The sequence below is a fragment of the Serinus canaria genome, chromosome 25 (genome assembly GCF_022539315.1).
Source record: "Serinus canaria isolate serCan28SL12 chromosome 25, serCan2020, whole genome shotgun sequence".
NCBI lineage: Eukaryota > Metazoa > Chordata > Aves > Passeriformes > Fringillidae > Serinus > Serinus canaria.
Genome location: NC_066338.1, coordinates 4,619,349 through 4,637,947, shown reverse-complemented (window position 1 = coordinate 4,637,947; position 18,599 = coordinate 4,619,349). Strand labels below are relative to the sequence as shown.

The following is an 18,599-nucleotide window of genomic DNA, read 5'->3' as shown; positions in this document are numbered from 1 at the left end:
TTTTTAACAAAACTTCAATTATATCCTTGTTCCTCAAGCCCTACTATCCATTTGTTTGGCTGATGTAGTATAATGTAAAAATACTGTTCAATACTTTGTATTGTTTATACTTTCCAACACTTCTGTTGTGTTTTCTAAAAGCTGTGAGTATTTTTAGTTTGAAAAAATATCTATTATTTTGGTAGTAACATTGCAGTTCTGTGTTTCCTTTTGGTACTCAGCTGAAGAAATAAAGAAAAAAAAAGAGCAGAAAAAGTTGCAGAGGTGGACAGTAGATCATAAGGAGCAAAGCTACAGGAAATGAGAACATTACCACTGCCACTGCTTAAGAGCATCTCTCACAAACAGCAGACTGGCTACACTGTCCCAACTCAATCATTTCAACTCTCCATGTTTTTTTTCTTGCTTCGCAAAGCTGAGCTGAGCCATTTTTACCTAATATGAATAACAACTAGAAATACATGCTTACAGTTCTCTTGTATTACTGCAACAGCACTAGGTACCCTTAGAATTTTTTAGGGCAATTGCAATGCTGTCCCTGAATTTAAACCGGATCAAGATATTATTTGTAGCTTATTCTTGAAGGTAATTTGTAGCAAAAGTAAAAAATTATTGCAGATGGTCAGTGACTGGACTGTTATGTGTATGGGATGCACAGGATGATTTAAGTACTGCTTCATTCTGTGTGACTCCGGGCTTTGAAAAGAATAATCCCACTTGGCATTTGGACTCCATTTGGTCTCAGGAATTATGGATCCAGAGTAACTTGTTAGAAGCTTGTGAAAAAATGTCAATGAAGTTTACAGCAGAGTTGAAGTGTACAAAAGGATGAGAATTCAATGAATAATTAAATGAATACTAAGAATAAGTTTGAAATGCATATCCAGTTATCCTACTGGCTATGTCCAGTGACTCTCCACTGCTACAGTACAGTGCACAATGTCACCAGGAAAATTGTGAATGTCATCTTCAGACCAATATATTAACACATTTTATTTTTGATCAGAGTTACTTTCTACAAATTACCAAGCTGTTTTGCCTTTTTGAAGCTCTTGTTTTTTTCGTGTTAAATATATCCATGTATAATACAGGCGGCTCCTGTATCTTGGTTTGGAAAGACAGGTGTTTGCTAAGGAAAGCAGGAGCCTTTCTTGAAATGGAAAAATATAAACCCCTTTCCTTCAGAATTGTTATAAATTTGAAATTAGGGGGGCTATCAGGTATAATATGGGAGCAGGAATAACAGTTCTTTATCAGGGAAGTGTCGTCAATGGAGAGAGATGGGGAGACTGACTCGGGGATCAGAATCCAATTTTATTGTGGGATACAAGCAGTTATATACTATTTTAGGGAGACTAGTAATGTGTACTACAATGATTAGGTTAAAATCACATGCCCAAATTTTTGCATAAAACAACATCCCTTGCTTGCAGAGTTTAATGGGGTTTTTTTTCCAGTAAACCTGTCTGATTTAATCTCTTTGCAATCTAGGTCTAATTTTCAAAGTTCCGTTTGCTTTGCCAAGGCATCCTGGTATCAAATCTCTTATGTTAACCAGGACCAAAGTCCATCATCTGTCTTCTCTCCCCCAACATTACAACATCTTAACATCTGAATTATATTACTGACTGATGGGAGAGGTTTAGATTGTAACCTCTGTCATCAATTTACAGCTCAGATTCTTAAGAAAGCACCCTGAAGGAGATGGTGCCCATTTATCTTAGCTCAAGTATGTGTTGAATACCAACTGTGCATTTCAAAGCTACTTACACCACTGAAGTATAAAAAGATACAGCCTTTGAAATTCCAGATAAATTTGTGGTTGGATATGCTCTTGACACTAATGACTGCTTCAGGGATTTAAATGGAGTTGGTAAAGCAATTTAGGTGGATAAGAAATGTTTGTGCTTCACCTTTTCATAATTCTACCCCACAAGTCTCATGACTCAGCCATGCTGCAGGACATCCTGAACCCCCAGGATGGTGAGCAGCGTACAATTTGCGGCCCCATCTGAAAAAAAAATCACTTGTCATTTGACTTGAATTGGATGTTTGTCTGTCTTAGTTCAATCCTATGTTGCTCTTCTGTCACCAAGTCCTTAAAACAGCCGTGCAGGCACTCTGTGTGAAGGTTTGCCACACACTTATGGATAACATGGCTGTAAGATCTCTCTTCCCTTATTTCATTACAGCTTCCTTAGGCTGCACAGAGAAGTAGACTTAGAAACATCATAAACTAAGAGGCTTGGTCTTTTTTCCCTCCTTTTCAAAAGTACTTTCTTGATTTTGGTTAGCTTGAAAAGTTTTTCATTTCTAAGTCTTTCTACCAAGACAAACCAGTTCTGCTGAAGACACAATCAATCTGTGCTATTGCTCAGCAGCATGAAGGTGTATGCAGTAATTTAAAAAACCTAAGTTCTTTAGAATATATAAACCTATGTATTCCAGATCAACTCAGAAAAAGTATTAAAATCTCGAGTTTGCTGCAAGGAAACTTACAACAATTATGATTCTAGTGTGTTTTTATTACAATGCTGGGAATACAACTGAAGATCAGTCTTGCATTTCATTCGAAGATAGAGGTTTATCAATGTCGTAGATTTTTTTCCCATTTAGCACATCTGTGTTCTGAAAGAGAATGCCAAAGAGAAATACACGATGTGATCATGTCAGTCTTGTGGAGCACTAATTCCTGGCTGCTAATGAGGTGATAGGCCATGACAGCAGGAGATGCCTTCTGCTCCTTGTGTGTCCCTAAGAAGAAGGAGAAGCTCCATGTCACTGCCTGAGGTCGCTGATTCCCACCTGTACTCTGCGCTGAACACAAAGTGTGAGAGCCTGGGTTCCCCCCCGGCCGCGCCTTCCTTGTGCAGGAGCAGCCCGGAGCTGGGGCCGAAGCCCCGGCAATATCGAGCGCTGCCCCTGTGGCCCGTCCCGTTCCGGGCCCCGGAGCGGATTCCTCCCCCTCCGCCCGGGGAGCGAGGGGGCACCAGGGCTGGAAGGAGCGGGGACCGAGGCCCGCCCAGCGTCACCGCCCCCAGCCCAGCCCCGACACTCGGGTGCCACGGTTGCCCGGGGAAGCGCAGGCGCGGCCACAGCGGCTGTGACGGCGCCGCCGCCTCAGTTGGCGCAGAGCGCGCTGCGGGCTGGTTGTTCGCAGCCTGGGCTCGGGCCACGGCCGCACTCAGCGTTCGCTCGGTGACTTTTTCACAGAGATTGTCTGTGCCAGCGAGCCCTGAACTCGCAGGGCATTGGTCTCTGCCAGCGAGGAGTCCTGAATTTCGTCTGAAGGTAAAGCTTGACTCAAGTTGTGCTTTTTGGTTTTGTCCCATCTGTGCTCTGAAAGAGAATTCCAAAGGGAAACAGAGGATGGGATAATGTACAGCTAAATAGATGAACGATATAGTCTACTGATGGTGCTTTTTTCTTCACTGAAGAAATGCAGCATTTCCTAAATGTACTAGTCTACAGACTTTTTTTTCCTATAGCGATGACTTAAACTGCTTAAAGGTGAATGAGTTCTGCTCAAGTTTCAGTGGGTTGTTATGGTCTGGTTCTTAAAATTATTAGGGAGATGGCCCTGAATTAAGGTGCAAACAGGACCATATGCCAAAGTGATTTTTCTGGATTTGATGTAACAGCAAATGTGAGGAAGAGAAAGAGAGAAATAGAGAAGGGAGTTGGGGAGGGGGAGAGAAAGAGAGTGACAGATGAAATAGACAGTAGAAAGTATCACCATTGCTTGGATCTCACTGGCATACCATGAAATCCTCTTCTGGTCTTTTCTGTGGTGAGTTGTCACAAAACATGAGACTCCAATGGAATAATGCAGATTGTGGCAAGGTGGGACTGCCTAGGTTCCTGCCTGGGGTGAGGCAAGTTGGACTCTGTCTCTTGCTACTTTCAAATAAGATAAAATCTTTAGCACCAGTATATCATTTTGAGCCTGCTGTGAATTGGGTTGTGGATTTTCAGATCTATTGTGTTCCTTTGCATGCCGTGCAGTCACCTGGTGCAAGGCCTCAGGAATGGGTCTGGGGGCACTTTGGAGGTCTTTGATGGGTTCTGACACCCCCTCAGCTGCCCGTGATGGGAATGTCCCCTGGATGTGGCCTTCTGGGGCTGGGGGGTTTTAGAGCAGAGCCAGTTTGTCTGAGGGAGGATGGGTGTCCACTGCCCCTTACCAGAGGCTGCACCACACCCCCAAAATTTCCTCCTCCTCCCTATGTTGATGGGAGGTTTGTGTGCAAATGTGGCCTCAGCAGATGAGTCTGTGGCTATGACTTCCCCAGCCTGAAGGCTGAGAGAGCTGATTTTCAGGACAGCTGCTGTGATTGGCTTTGTTGTGGACACATTTTTCTCAATTAGCCTTGTTTATTTCTCCCCAGACCTGAGTTAGCAGGACATAGCCATAACATTCCAGTCTCTCCCAAGTCCTGTGAGGAGCAGCTGAGAGAGCAGGGGTGGTTTAGCCTAAAGAAGAGGAGGCCCACTCCAGCTATTTTTAAGCAATATTAAAGCTACAGCTTTGTCTGTTCAAGCTATTATTAATGTTCAGCTTTTGAGCTCCAGGTTTCAGTACAATCCATCTTTGAACTGCACAAGGAAGCCATATAGTTCAAATAAAGTCCAGCTAGAGGCCTAACAATACTGGCTACTTATGCCAAACAAGCACTCAGCTACTTTCAAATCATATCAAATTGTTTGGCAGCAGTATTTGCCTTGAATCTGCCATGGATTGGGTGGTGGATTTTCAGAGTTCCACTGTTGCTCCTTCCAGTTTTGTTGAGGCACTGTCACCCTCTGTGACATCATCCCTTGGAGATGGCATCTGGATTGCCCAAGAAGACTCCACCACCTCGTCTTTTGCTCAGGGAAAGGCTGAAGCCAAACACTGTGAGTAGCCCCTGAGGCTATGTTAAGGCTGGCACCTGCCCTGGTGTCCCTGCTCTCCCTGGCCCTGTTGTCCAGCAGCACTGTGAAGCTGCAGAGCCCCTCCCCAGCCCTCTGTGCCGTGCTCCTGTTGCTGGGGGCTGTGCTGGTGCAGGACGGAACACTGTGGGATGCTTCAGTTGTGTCTTGCCTGGCTGTGCCAGTGGAGCCAAGTGAAACCAATGTACAGCTGAAGCCCTGAGCACGTGTTCTGTCCCTTTCCCTTGGCCACAGGAATTCCTTCTGCCAGGCTGGGCACTCACCTGTGCTGCTCTGACCATCCTGCCCTTGGGCACCCAGGCATGTGGAGGAGGGAAAGCTCAAACTCTGCCCAAAGCCTTGGGAGCCATGGCTGGTCCCAGCTGGAAGAGCTTCCAAAGCAGCTGTTCTCTCCCAGCTGCTGTGTGGGCACAGATCCAGCCCTGCAGGCAGCACTGGAGCCAGGGCCACAAAGGTCCCTTGCTGCCTGGAGCTCCCTTGGCTGAAGATGCCCCAGTGCTGAGACTCTGTCAAGGAGATCCCTCTGTTTTCTTCAGTGGAGGGCTCTGTCAGCCCAGCCAGAGAAAACAATTATCAGGGAGAGCCAAAACCTGGACACATTCCTGTGCACCTCCCTCTTGGTACAGCTTTGTTTTCTTGCATCTGTTGGACTCAGGCAGCAGCGATAACTGCTTGCTGTGAGTTCTGAGTGTTGTGCAGGGATGGAGTTCAGGCAGTTCTCAAAGCTCCTCCCCATTCTCTGGAAGAGTCACTGCCTCAATCCAACAAAACAAATGCCCAAGGAGCAGAAATCCAAAACCATGTCCCATGCAGTCCTGGAGAAGCCAATGGGACAGAGCCATGTGGCTGGAGTGTGTGTATTGCACTCTGTATTAATAATTTCCTGATGCTAAGGATTTCAGCAGGAAACTTCCAGGGCTCCCAGGACTGTCCCAGTGGCTGTGATCACAAGTTATTCACCAGTGCCACTTGTTCAAGAAAAGCCTTTCTGAACAAGCCATCTCTGAGGCTCTAGCTGGTGTATTTTTGCCTTTCAGCTGCTTCCCTCTAAGTTCCAGTGGGAGAAGATTCCCAGCAGGAAGAAGGAGGCCAGTACTGGGGGGAGTATTCTGCCCAGAATTGGCCCATTTCCAGACAGGAGTGAGACTGGTCCAAAGGTAGCCTTTTCCTGCTCTTTTCCTTTCTGTTGAACATGAAGTTTGAAGAGGGTGTGTGTTTGTGACAGGCTTGCCTCCAGCAAAACACCTCAGTGTCCAGGTGCTGTTGTCATTGCACGCTGCTGGGAGGGTTGGACTGGGAGTCCTGGTGTGCACTAAGCAACACAAATAACCTCTGCTGAAGCTGCTGGGCTGTGCTGGAGTGTAGCTGCCATTGCTAACAGGGGGAAGGCTGGGGACACAAAGGCACAGCATTGCCATTTGCCTTTGTCCTGCTGAAATAGCCTCCTCTTGCTTTGGTGTGGTCACCATCAAATGCTTGGGGTCATAGCATTCCCTCCAGAGTGGCAGCACTGGCTTTTGGAGGCCAAGGATCTGCAAGAATTATTTCAGATTTAGCAAAACCAATTGCATTCCTGCTTTGGGCTGGAAGAGTGTGTTGGACCCTGATGGGGTGTTAGATTTTGCAGGTTGCCAGATGTGCAGGGGACTGGCCCTGGGCAGAAGGGAATGGATGTGCTTTATCTGGATCAGTGCCTACTTAGAGGTGTGTTTAAAGCTGCTTTTCTGGCAGGACTGGCTCAGTAGAAAGCACACTCCAAAGGGGCAGGTGACCGAGGTGGGCTGTTGAGCAGGAAATTGGCAGCAGGAGACAAGGACCAAAGTGGTTAAGGATTGCCCTGGAGAGGGGCATTGGGAACACCACAGGGAAGGGCACAACTAAGGGCCAGTGTGCTGCAGCCACTCCCTTCAGCAGAATGTGTCTGCTGTGAAGTCCCACAGGAGCCCTGCTGGTGTCCCTGCAGTGACAGCAGTGTGGCTGGAGCAGGCAGACAAAGCAGGGGAGAGTTTTCTCAAAGCAATGTCTCTGCTCCAGAAGCATTTGCTGTTGTTGTGTCATTCCAGATATGCCTCTCCAATGGCATTAAATTAGATATCAGTAATGACAAGAAAGCCCCCATTTAAAACTTCTGGGAAAAGGAGATAGCAACTCTACGTTTACCCAAGTTGCTGAGAAAATAACTGAACCTTATCCTCATTCATCATTCACCTCACTTGTCTTTTGATTTTCACCTCATCTGTCTTTTTATTTTTGCCTTTCCCTTTGTTTGAAACACACTAACTTTTAAGTACAATGAAAGGGGACAAAATCATCAAAGCAAAAGAAAACTGTTTATTAGTAACGATTCAGCTGAGCCGGGCGCGTCTCCCTCCCCGAGAGCCAAGCACACACACACCCTCTGAGAAAATGGCAATCTTTCTGTGCCCTTTATACCCGGCTGGGCGGTCCCTGTCCCCTTTCCCAGGGATGGGTACTCAGGAGCTTCCATTCTCTGCTCACCACCAACTTTTCTGTCCCCTCCCCTCTCGTCCTACTTCCTTTTGGTCAGGTCTTCAGCCCCGTCCCTCTCACTGCCACACTCAACAAACCAACCTGAACAAATCCAAACAACAAACAACACACAGAACCAACAAATTCCATTCTTTTGCTAAATGACCTTTTGGCTTCAGCCAAATATCACCTCATCTCTCCCACCTCCTCTGGTCCTGTGCTCTTGTTACTGATAGGTCTAAGTTCTAGAGCAAAATAGATATTTGCAGTTGTGTGTGCATCGCTTTCCCTGTCTCAGAGTAAAGGACATCACAGAATTGTTTCCCATGAAGTCTCCTGCAAATTCATGGGTTTTACTTACTCCGTGAGTGCTCAGTCAGTGCCCCCGAGCTCTGTGACCACATGGGCACAGGGCTGTGCTTAAGGGAAGTGCTGCCTGGCATTGTGGAGAAAGAAACCTGGAGAAATAGATGCCAAAAGAGCAGCTTGGCTTGAGCCTGCTCTGTGTGGCCCAGCAGCTCTGGATCAGCTCAGAGCAGAGGTGGGTGAGCCACTGTTTCCCCAGTGTGGGCTGGTCAGACGTGCTGGCCCAGAGTCTGTACTTGCCTGGGGATCAGTGGAAGATTTATCCTTCATGAACCTTCCTCCCAGCAGCTGAAGCTCTCCCTGCTCTCTCTTGCCTCTCCAGCTGCCGTCAGCTGCCCCAAAACAGCTAGTTGGGGGTTTCCCACCAGAGTTGGTGTTTCAGAACTTCGTCGCTCCGGAGGTCTCTGAGATGGAGCTGTTTCTCATTAATAAGGACAAGGTAAGTGCTGGCACCCGGAGCTTTAACACTGTGCTGGAAGAGAAGAGTGCTGTCATTCCCTGAGTGTACAGCAAAGCAAGTTCTCTGCTGCAGCACACGCAGAAGAAAATGTCTCAGCACCTTGTTCTGCAAGATGCTGGAAATCTTCCTGTGCTGGGAATTGCCCCCTGATTTTGGCCGTGCATTGATGGTGTCTATCCCAAAGGAGTTTCCTTCTCTTGCAAGCTCTGAACTGAGAGGAATGTTGAGGGCTGTAGAGTTCTTTCCTGCTCTCATGCTTTGCCTTGAGTCTATCCCACAGCCTGTGTCTCCTTGGTTAATCTTGGCTCCTGGTAGGAATCTCTGCCTCTCTCAGCCAGTTTGGCTCCCTTTGTGCAGCTGACAGTCAAAGCTCAGGGGGATGGGTGGTACAAACAGCTCATGCCTTAGAGGTGGGAATCTCAGTGTCTGACACAGAATGGAGTTTGGCTAAGCTGGGATCCAGGGTCATTTTAGTTCATTATTCTTTAAAATGATGTTCACTTTGGAAACATCTGTTTTAAATGCCATCTCTCTGAGCACAAAAGAGGAGGTCAGAAGACTTCTGGGAACCTTGAGCTTTCTGTAAAAGAAAGGAAAGCTGGCATTTGAAGAGTGGATGCAAAGACTGAAACCTATCTTAAGACATATGGAAATGGTGATGGCAAATTCCCTGGATGGCAGCAAACATCTGAGCCTGGGCCATTGTGGCCCTGCCTGTAAATTAGTGAACAGGAAGGACAGGCAATGCAGGCTGTGCAGGGAGCCTGAAGTTTGACAAAACAGTTGCTTTCAACTCTCAGGCTGCTTCCCATAAAGAGGAAGGGTTTCTCCCCACCAGAGGAACCAGTTGTTTAACTGTCAGCCTGGTCTTAACTAAAGATTTCTTGCAAAGGTAAAAGCTTTAGGCCAATAATTTGTAGTTTGAAAGGTTCTCTTACCTTAATCATTTTCAATTTGGAGGTGAACATGTATATTTCTTTTTCCCCAAAAGCCCAGCATTTCAGCTGGAGAGTGGTAGGTGTCCCTAAAGAAATAGGTTGAGCAGGGTTGAGCTGTTGAAGGTTTTTTAGGTTTTATCTGTTGTGGTTTGTTTTGGGTTTTTTCTTAAATCTTTCTTGCTTGCTTCCTGGCACAGAGAGCACAATTACGGAGCTCAGGACGGCTGGCAGAAACCTCCCCAAGCCCAAGGGTGACAGATCTTGGCAGGATCCCAGCACCACAGCCTGTGTATGTATGGATGGATAGATGGATGGATGGATGGATGGATGGATGGATGGATGGATGGATGGATGGGAATGCGACCTGAGTCTCCTGGGAGTGTTGGAAAATGTCAGCCAAGCCCCCAGCAGTGTCAGGGGAACATTCCCGATAAATCCCTGGTGGAGCTGCAGAGTTTCTGGCCTTGGGCACTGGGGGGCTGTGCTGGCTGGGCACTGGCTGGGTCTGCCCCTGGGTGCCTCAGATCTCACCTTTTTGCTTGCCTTCTCTGTCTTTGCCTCTCCCACTGTGCTTTTGGCATCCCCACAAGGTGTTCATGCCTGTCCTCTGCAGTTGCTCAGTGCAAGCAGTTGCAGCTGCTGCAGCAGCTCACTGTCATCCCTGGGCTGCCTTTGGAGCAGAGCTGCTCCAGCCTGGATTGGGAAGGGCTGGATCAAACCATTTCTCAGTTCAAGGTGCCAGCACCCAGCTAGGGGCTGCATCCTGACCAGGAGCTGCTGGTGCAGTTGTCCCTCTCTCCCTCCCTCCCACTGCAGGTCCCTGTTCATAGTTCTCTTCTTTTCCAGAGATGAGCTTCACCCACCGAAATTCAAGCCCCAACCACCGAAGGAAAAGAGAACCAGCTTGGATTCCTCGGCATCTCGATGGAGGCACTTCAAGATCAGAAAGGAGGAGCCAGTCACAGCCCTGAGAGAAGAGCAGGATCTTGCCCATTCTTCAGGAGCAGAGGTAGATTTTCTTGTCCACCCAGTGCTTGTGTTGCCTCCCCAGCCTGCCAGCACCAAGTCATGCTCGTGCTGACCTCCCTCTTTGCTGCCCTGCTGTCCTGTGCCCTGGCAGTGGGCTGGGCAGCAGGGCCAGTGGCTGGACATGGGGTGAGTGGGAGGGAGAAAGAGGAGAGTTTTCCTTGGAGAAGCTGACTCAGATCCTACAGGTCTGTGCTGAGTGTGGGATGTTTTTCCTTGTTTGAGAGATGAGGCTTTTATCTGCATCATCATGGTCAGAGCTCCAGCTTCCTTCCCAGAGCAAGCTGGGATGAGTCCTGATCTCCATGGAGCCTCTTCCCAAGCCAGCCAGACTCCCTGTGTGCAGGGCTCTGCTTTCACCCCAGAGCTGCTATTGCACTGCTGGCCCTGAAGCTCTCTTACAAATGGAGACTTTGCAGAGTTGCTGTCTCTTCCTCCCAGCACAGAAAATGGCTTTTTTTCAGGTGCCAGCACAAACTCCTGAAAACCCTCCCCTCCCAGGGGGCTTGGAGGGATTCAGGTGCTCCCTGGACGTAGCGCACACTCCCCTGGAAGGCAAGATGGAATCTGTCTCACTTGCCCTTTGTCAGTGTGGCCAGCAGGGCTGGAGCTCCCAGTGCCACTGGGGGCCCTCAGCATTGGCCACAGAGGGGCCTCCCCTCCCTCCAGGCCCAGCACAAAGTGCTGCTGAAGCAGCTGCTTGTTGGAGAGGCCATGCAGGACAGGTTGTGGGGCTGCCCAAGGACGCTGTGCAGCGCCTGTGGAGGGCACTGCTCCCCCTGGAACTCCTCAGGTGGTGCATAGGAAATTTTTGCAGGAGCTTTTGCTGTAGCACCTTGAGAAAGCAGCATTTAAATCAGAGAGAGAGGAAAAGAGCCTCAAGAGTCAGATGAGCTGGGTTGGACTCCTTCCCTCAGCTCTAAGAGCTCTCCCTCTGAGTCTCCTCCTTTTCTAAAAGCATGAAAGTTTTTTAAACTTTTTCAAGGCATGTTCTGCAGCAGAGAGAATTTCTACTGTCAGCAGACATCCCAGTTCCCTTTCATGTAATGTACTAATTAATGCATTGACCCGTGAGCATGGGAGAAGATTTTCCCCATGGTGCCTGCACTGGTCAGTGACATGGATGCAGGAGGAGGTGAGGGGGATTCTGGCAGTGTTTGGGGAATAGGCCCCTCCAGGTACAGCTGCACTTTGCTCCAAGATGCTCTTCTGCATCCATTTCCATGCTCAACACCTCAATCTCTCCTGTCTTCCATCCAGGCCTTCAGTATCCTGCCACTCTCAGGTGTGCTGCAGCCAGGACAGAGCCAGCAGGTCTCCTCCACCTTCTCTGGCCACCCCAACAGCACCTCCAATGTCACCGAGCTGTGCCACGTGGAGGGAGGCCCCACCTGCGAGGTGCTGGTGACCGGGGAGGCCTCAGGTGTCAGCTCCTCCCTGAGCCCCCAGGAGATCAGCTGTGGCTCTCAGGCACCTCTCAGGGAGAGGTGAGTGAGCCTTGCATGGGTTACTGCTCTGCCATGGGTTATTGTTCCTGCAGGGCTTCCCTGCTCCAAGGGCTCTGAGCTCAGAGGTGCTGCATAGCAAAGGCCAGAAGCAACACAGGGATGGCCACTCTGAGCTCCCTGGCTCCCAAGAGAGGAAGGACCTTCTTCTGTTGAGACAGAACATCTTCTTCTCTATTGGAGTGCTGAGCCCTCCTGGCTTAGCTGCTGCCTTCAGGGACCTGGGCTCTGGGCTTGCCTTGGCATTGACTCTAGAGGTGTCTTGAAGTCCATGGTGTTGAGTGGCATCTTCTTCAGCATCTCCCTTCTTCACCAAAGCAGTGGGACTGTGGGATGGGCAGGTGTGGGGAACAGACCAAACCTTGCTTTGAGTCCTGCTCCTGCCCCAGATGAAGTCCTTGCAATGCTGCTCTGCCAGGTTCTCCTTGTGGTGGGACAGCACCCAGCAAAACTCATGTCCTTGAGGCTCCCCTTCAGCTGCAGCAGTAGGCAAGCCCAGGAGAAGCTCAGCTCCAGCAAGGCAGCCCAGCTCAGGACACACAGGCAAAGTGTGGAGCTGGGAGTGGAGGCTGCTCAAAGCAAGCCTGTGCATCAGGACTTCTTCAGGCCAGGCTGAAGTTGGTTTCATGGGGAGGAGACAGATGAGGCTGCTTCCAGTGGTTTCCATGGCAGCCAGCCCTGGTTTGCTTGGTCACAGCTGGGTTCCAGCAGGAAATCTGGCTGACAAGAGCCTGTCTGGCAGGAGAGGAGTTCCTGCAGCCTTTACTTTCTGACTGACAGGATTGTTCTCATTAAGGAGCAGGCTAGGAGTCGTTAAAACCGAAGATGAGGGACAGAGGCTCTGTAACTAATTAAAGTCAGACAGTGGTGTGTTCATTGACACCGGCGGGCGGCACCAGAGCCGTCCCTAAAAGGCGTGACCACGCTGCCCAAGGTTCTTTGCCCTCTCTTTATTTCCCAAGGTCTTACATACAATACATCTGCACAGCCCCAGCACCTCCCATCCCTGCTGTGTATTCAAATGAGGTCATTGGTCCTTCACACCTGTGCAATTCTTCTCTTGAATTGGGTCCGTGGTCTTAAGGGATGAAGTCAGGAATGTCTTCATCAGGTCTCTGTGACCCTCTGGCACGATCCAAGGTCCCCTGCTTAGTGATTGATTGACATCAAGGCCAGGTGCTAAACCATTGTTCTACTGGTTTCAATTTGTTCATATAGCAGCTCACTTACTCCCCTTCCTTCTAGAAAGAAGCTCCTAATGGTAAACAATAGAACAATCCGCTCCAGCCTAAGCATCTCATAATCATTAACCTATGGTCTGCCTATCTACCTTACATCCTGATCCATGGGAATTGCTTCTAACCCTCAGCTGAAATCTTAACCCTTTAAAATCATGCTTCAGCTGTGCCCGGGGAGAAGGGGGCTGAATGAGCTGAGTAAGAATGGTAGGAGAGAGAAGCAGATGTGAGCAATCCGTGCTCTGCTCTAACGTGGGAAGCCAAGAGACAAAGGGCGTTTTCAGCACCAGCACAGAGAGCTGGTGGATCACCCTTTGGCACTGGGCTGGAGGGCTCTGGCTGTGCCTTGAGAGGGAGCTTGCACAGTCAAGAGCTGATGATGGCAAAGCTTGAGTTTAGCTGGTCCTGGAGGTCCCCTTCCACCAACGCCCTCACTTGGGATGTTCCCAACCTCTGTGGGTTGAGGAGAATTCACGGAAATGGCCTCAGGGTCAAGGAATGAAGTGCAGGGCCAGCCAGGACTGGTGAGCCCAAGTTTCTGGTGGGACTCTCAGCCATGTTTTCTGTTTTGTCTGCAGAAGGGAGCTGAAGCAGCCAGCTCAAAAGCTTCAGGAGGAGGCAAAAGCCTTAGAGGAGGAAGAGAGGCTGAAGAAGGGAAAGAAGGGAGTCTCTGTGGGGAAGCTGCCTCCAAAACTAGAGAAGGGGAAAACGGAACCACCTGAGACAAAGGAAACCAAAATCCCAAAAAAGGAAACAAAATCTCCTGAGAAGAAGGAAAAGAAAGGCCCAGAGAAGAAAGAAACCAAGGCCCCAGAGAAGAAGGTCACCAAAGCCCCCCAGAAGGGGAAAGCCAAAGTCCAAAGAAGGGGGGGAACTGAAATCCCAGAGAACCCATCTGGGATGGAGAAGAACTCCTTATTTTTTATTCACACAACTAATTTTACACAGTTTGTCAGACATCACGTTTAATTTTAGTTAGTTAATAGATTTCTTAGCAGTTATTCTATTATTGGTTAATAAAATAGATTTTACTTGTGCATCAAATCTCTCTATTGTATTGTTTACCTGTTCTCTTCACTGATTCTCATGGCACAAATCCCTTCTTGTTGCAGGTGCATTTGTTTCTCACCCTCAGAACAGATTGTTCACAAAGTCTCATTCTCAAAATAGCTTCACATGGGAACTTGTAACTGCTTAGCTGCACTCAGAGGAGATGACAGGCCAGCTGTTAATAGAGCAGAGCAAGGCCTGATTTCATAAGGCCTTTCTTTTATCATTATTCTCCCTGCCTATGGCATCTCCCCCTTTTTGTTCATTTAAAAAAAGGCTCCCATGTTCTGATGTTGAAACTGCTCACTCTTGTCAGGGTATTATCTCATCAAGGTTATCACTGGTTATCTGTTTCATATGGGATAAGGTAGATAAAAGAGCAATTACAATCAGCACAACTTACCAAATTCTATCAAGTCATTGACACAGAATTTTGCAGCATGAGAAAACAAAGGAATATTGTCCAATGTCTCTTGGGGAAACAGAAAGAAATGACCATTGTTTCCAATTAGTTGAGAAGTGTGAGAAAGTCCATTAGCTGGAAATGTTGATCTTTGCCATCCCTGAATGTCCTCCTGGGAGCTGGAACAGGGAATAACTGGAGAAGGTCAGTAGGAGCACTGTGCCATGAGGGTGCCCTGAGGCTTTTGTTGGCAAAGTGCCTCTGTCAGTTTCCAGACCCAGCCATGTCTTGGCAGTCCTCCTCCTGCTCCTGCTCTGGCCACAAAGGCTGCAAGGTGATGAGGTTCTTTCTCTTTGCCCTGGGCCTCATTTTTTCAGAGCTGATCAGTGTCTGATGGAATGAACAGGTGACTGCTTTGAGCTGCTGATGATAAAACACAGGCACATCTTCTCCTGAAGGTAATGAATCAATTGGGCTTCACTCTGGTGCACTCCATTGGGATTTAGATGGGATGATCTTTTTTCCAAATTTCTCATGTAAATATTGCATCATTCAGAATGATTAGTTATTCAAATTTTCTGGGGAAGGCTCCTCACTTTTTGGGAATGTTCCAGGAGTTTTTGGGAAACATTTCTGGATTTCTTTGGGGAACATTTCTGAATTTCTGGGGGATTGTTTCAAGATTTTTGAGAGCATTTCTGAATTTGGGGGGAACGTTCCCGGGTTTCTGGGGCTCTCCTGGCCCCGTTCCCATCCCAGGTTCCCGGGTTCCAGGAGCTGCCCTGGTGCCCGGGTGCCGCGACATCGCCTGGGTGCAGTTGGACACCGAGGTGCAGGCGGGCGCTGCCCGCGAGGCCCTGCAGGGCTCCAGCATCACCCAGAGCAGCGCCAGGAAGATCTCCTTCGCCAAAAAGTGACCCAGAACACCCAAACCCCACCTAAACACCCCCAAACCTAAAATAACGGGCCCAAAATACCCCAAAATTTAAAAAATCACCTCAAACCCGCTCCTAAATACCCAAAATCTGCCCCAAAACACCCCAAATCCCTCCAAACCACCCCAAAATCTCATAGAAATGCCCTGAAATCCCTCGGAACATCCCCAAAATCATTCAAAACTGCCCCTGAATACCCTAAAGCCCCCCCAAAACACCTCAAATGCCTTTAAGCAGCCCCAAAATCCCATAGAAAGACCCTAAAGTCCCTCCAGACCACCCCAAAATCCCATAGAAATCTCATGAAATTCCTCAAAACCACTCCAAAAATCCCATAAAAGTGCTCCCAAATCCAATAAAAACACCCCAAAATCCCACAAAACCACCCTAAAACACCCTCAATTCCAAAAAACTGCTCCCGCATCCCATAGAACTGCCCCCAAGTCTCACAGAAACACCCCAAAATCCCAGAAAACTGCCCATAAAATGCTCCTGACCCTGCCCCAAATCCACCACGCCCTTCCACTCCCCCAGGTAAACTCAGCTTAGCCCAAATCCTTCTTTTTTATCCCAAATCCTTATTTTTTTTAAACCCAAATCCTCATTTTCCCCCCAAATCCTCCTTTTTTCAACCCCAAAATCTCTTTTCATCCAAAATCTCATTTTTCAACCCCACATCCTTCTTTTCCAGGATTTGGGATCAGGGGGGTTTTGATCCCCTCAATCCCGGACCCCTCCCCAGTCCCAGCCCCTCCCCAGCCACTGAACGGACCCTCCCTCAATCCCAGCCCCCCCCCAATCCGGACCGGAGCCATCCCCAGAGCCTCCCCCATTCCCGGCCCGGACCCTTCAATCCCTTCTTGGGGCGGCTCCTGCCGCTTCCAGCCCATTCCTGGGGCTTCCAAAGGGCCCCGGGGACCCTCCCCATTTTGGGGGTGTTGGGGTGGCCCCAGGGCCGCCCCGAGGGCCGAGGGGGGATCGAAAGCCCCAAACCCGAGGGGCTCCTGGGGGTGCCCAGTTCCTCCCGTCCGCACCCCAAAACAGATCCTGGCCAATCAGAGCGCGGGGCGCTGATGGCTCATCAGTGTCCAGGAGCGGAATTTGGGGAGCGGGGAGGTGACCCCGGGGATGGGGAAGGGGCGTGCGGGGGCAGCTGGGGCCGTACTGGTGGCACTGGTGGTGCTGGGAGCGCCCCCGGCCGCGGGGGGAGCGGGGGGCGCGGTGAGAAGGGGGGCGGGGGACCCAAATTCAACCAAAGGGGGGTCGGGACCTCCAAAGGGAGCAGGAGGGGCCTGGAACCCCCAAAACCAAGAACGGGGGAGGGGATTGGGGACTGGGGGAACGATGGGGAAGGGGCGGGAGAGCGGGGGGAAAGAGGGGGATGGGACCCCCAAATTGAGCTGGGAGGGAGCTGTGGACTGGGGGAATGCTGGGACGGGGGAGGAGAGGGGAGGAAAAGGTGGAGTGGGACAAACTGGGAGAGAAAACCAAACTCTGCAGTCAGACAGAGCAGGGATTTGTTTATCCACTGCTGGAAGCAAGGGGGATCTCTCTGGCAAAAACCCACTCGATCTCCTTTAGCCTTCAGTTACATTTTAAAAGTCCCAATTGCAACACTTCATTAGCATACTCACATTTGCATAGAGCTGTGTCTCGGTTTTACAGCCCTGTGTGGCTTCAGCGCCTGCGTCAGCTCCTCCTGTGGTGCTCGTCAGTCTTCTGGTGGTCTTTTGATGAAGGCTTCTCTAGTCCTCCTCACGTTGGAACTTTTTCCCTGGATCATCAGCCCATGCCTGGTGCTCCTTGTTCTTCAGTCTAACCTGGTTTTAGCTGATTGTGCCCTTTGCAAGTTCTGTTAACACTTGCTCTCTTGCTCTTGGTGCGTTTGTTGTGTCGCTTGCTGTGCTCTCTGGCTTTCTCTGCTGTCTCGCTGGCTTTGCCTGCACATCTCGCTCCAGTGCTGCTCCTGGTGAACCTTTCCTTGCACAGCCCTGAGGATTCCCCCCAGCCCGGGCTCCCAGCAGCTCCACTCCCGGCCAGGAGGAGCAGCAGGGCCGGGGCTGACAGGGCGTCCCCCCAGATGTGGCCCTCACTGGTGACACAGCCGGGCACTTGGGAGGCTGCCTCAGGCTTTATTGTCCCCCAGCATCCCAGGAGGGAGCAGAAAATCCTCCTGCAGACACTGATTCCAGAGGGTTCCAGCGCTTCCTTGTCTCCAGGAGCTTCTGTCAAGTCCCAGTGGAACCTCGGTGCCACATTGTTCCACAGCCTCACAGCGCTCTCCTGGCTTCCATGAGGTCCCTCTGTGTTCCTGAAGCCTTGGCTCCATCAGGGTCTCCTGGCTCCATCAGGGTCTCCTGGCTCCATGAGGCTCTCCTGGCTCCATCAGGCTCTCCTGGCTTCCATGAGGGTCCCCTGGCTTCCATGATGCTCCACTCTGTCCCAAGGAGCATCCGTGGCTCCGCTTTGGAGCCCTGCAAGATCCAAAGATTCCCCCCAAAAATCACCAGCCCAGGGACCCCCAGGATATTTGGGCTGAGCTCCCGCTCCCCAGGCACCTGCAGGGAACCCAAGTGACCACTGTGACTCCATGGAATGTCCTGGAACAAACTGTCCCTTGTCAGACAGTGGGGTGCCATGGAACACAGGTGCCACTGGGACACAGCCACTGCCCATGGAACCAGGTGTCCATGGTGACAGAGCCAGGCCTGATGGAACACTGGAGAACATTGTTACCCCATGGAATCTCATGGAACCAGGTGTCCATGGTGACAGAGCCAGGCCTGATGGAACACTGGAGAACATTGTTACCCCATGGAATCTCATGGAACCAGGTGTCCATGGTGAGAGAGCCAGGCCTGATGGAACACTGGGAACATTGTTACCCCATGGAATCTCATGGAACCAGGTGTCCATGGTGACAGAGCCAGGCCTTATGGAACCTAAAGGAACACAGGAGAACATTGTTACCTGTTGGAACCCTGGCTCCTGAGAATTTTAGACTTTTGAGCTGACAGACACTGACCCCGAGAGAACACTGCATTTGACCTGAGGCTGTGGAGAAGGCTTCCAAAATGGAATGATAGAAGTGGGATTACACCCTTGAATGGAAGGGTGTAATAGCACATGGTGGAAAACTTAGGGTTTAAAGTTTTAGAATATAGTAATATAGATAAAGCAAGATGGAGGTTTCAGGGCAGAGGTTGATCCTTTTTCTTTGCCTTCTTCTTCACCTTCTTGTTCTTCTTCCTCACCT

At 49.7% G+C, this 18,599-nt stretch overlaps 1 protein-coding gene and 1 long non-coding RNA gene across 3 annotated transcripts in view; one reads left to right on the top strand and one right to left on the bottom strand.

The window, feature by feature from the left end:
* LOC115485198 (uncharacterized) overlaps positions 1 to 18,599 on the bottom strand; it is a 2,106,330-nt gene that overhangs the window by 1,830,532 nt on the left and 257,199 nt on the right.
* On the top strand, positions 9,304 to 13,897 carry LOC108963936 (uncharacterized). 2 transcript variants are annotated; one of them, XR_003945921.2, is made up of 4 exons: positions 9,304 to 9,475; positions 10,033 to 10,195; positions 11,473 to 11,699; positions 13,534 to 13,897. It is a non-coding gene; the product is annotated as an uncharacterized LOC108963936 (long non-coding RNA). The 2 variants fall into 2 exon arrangements; XR_007779741.1 differs by having other exon boundaries at positions 9,304 to 9,479.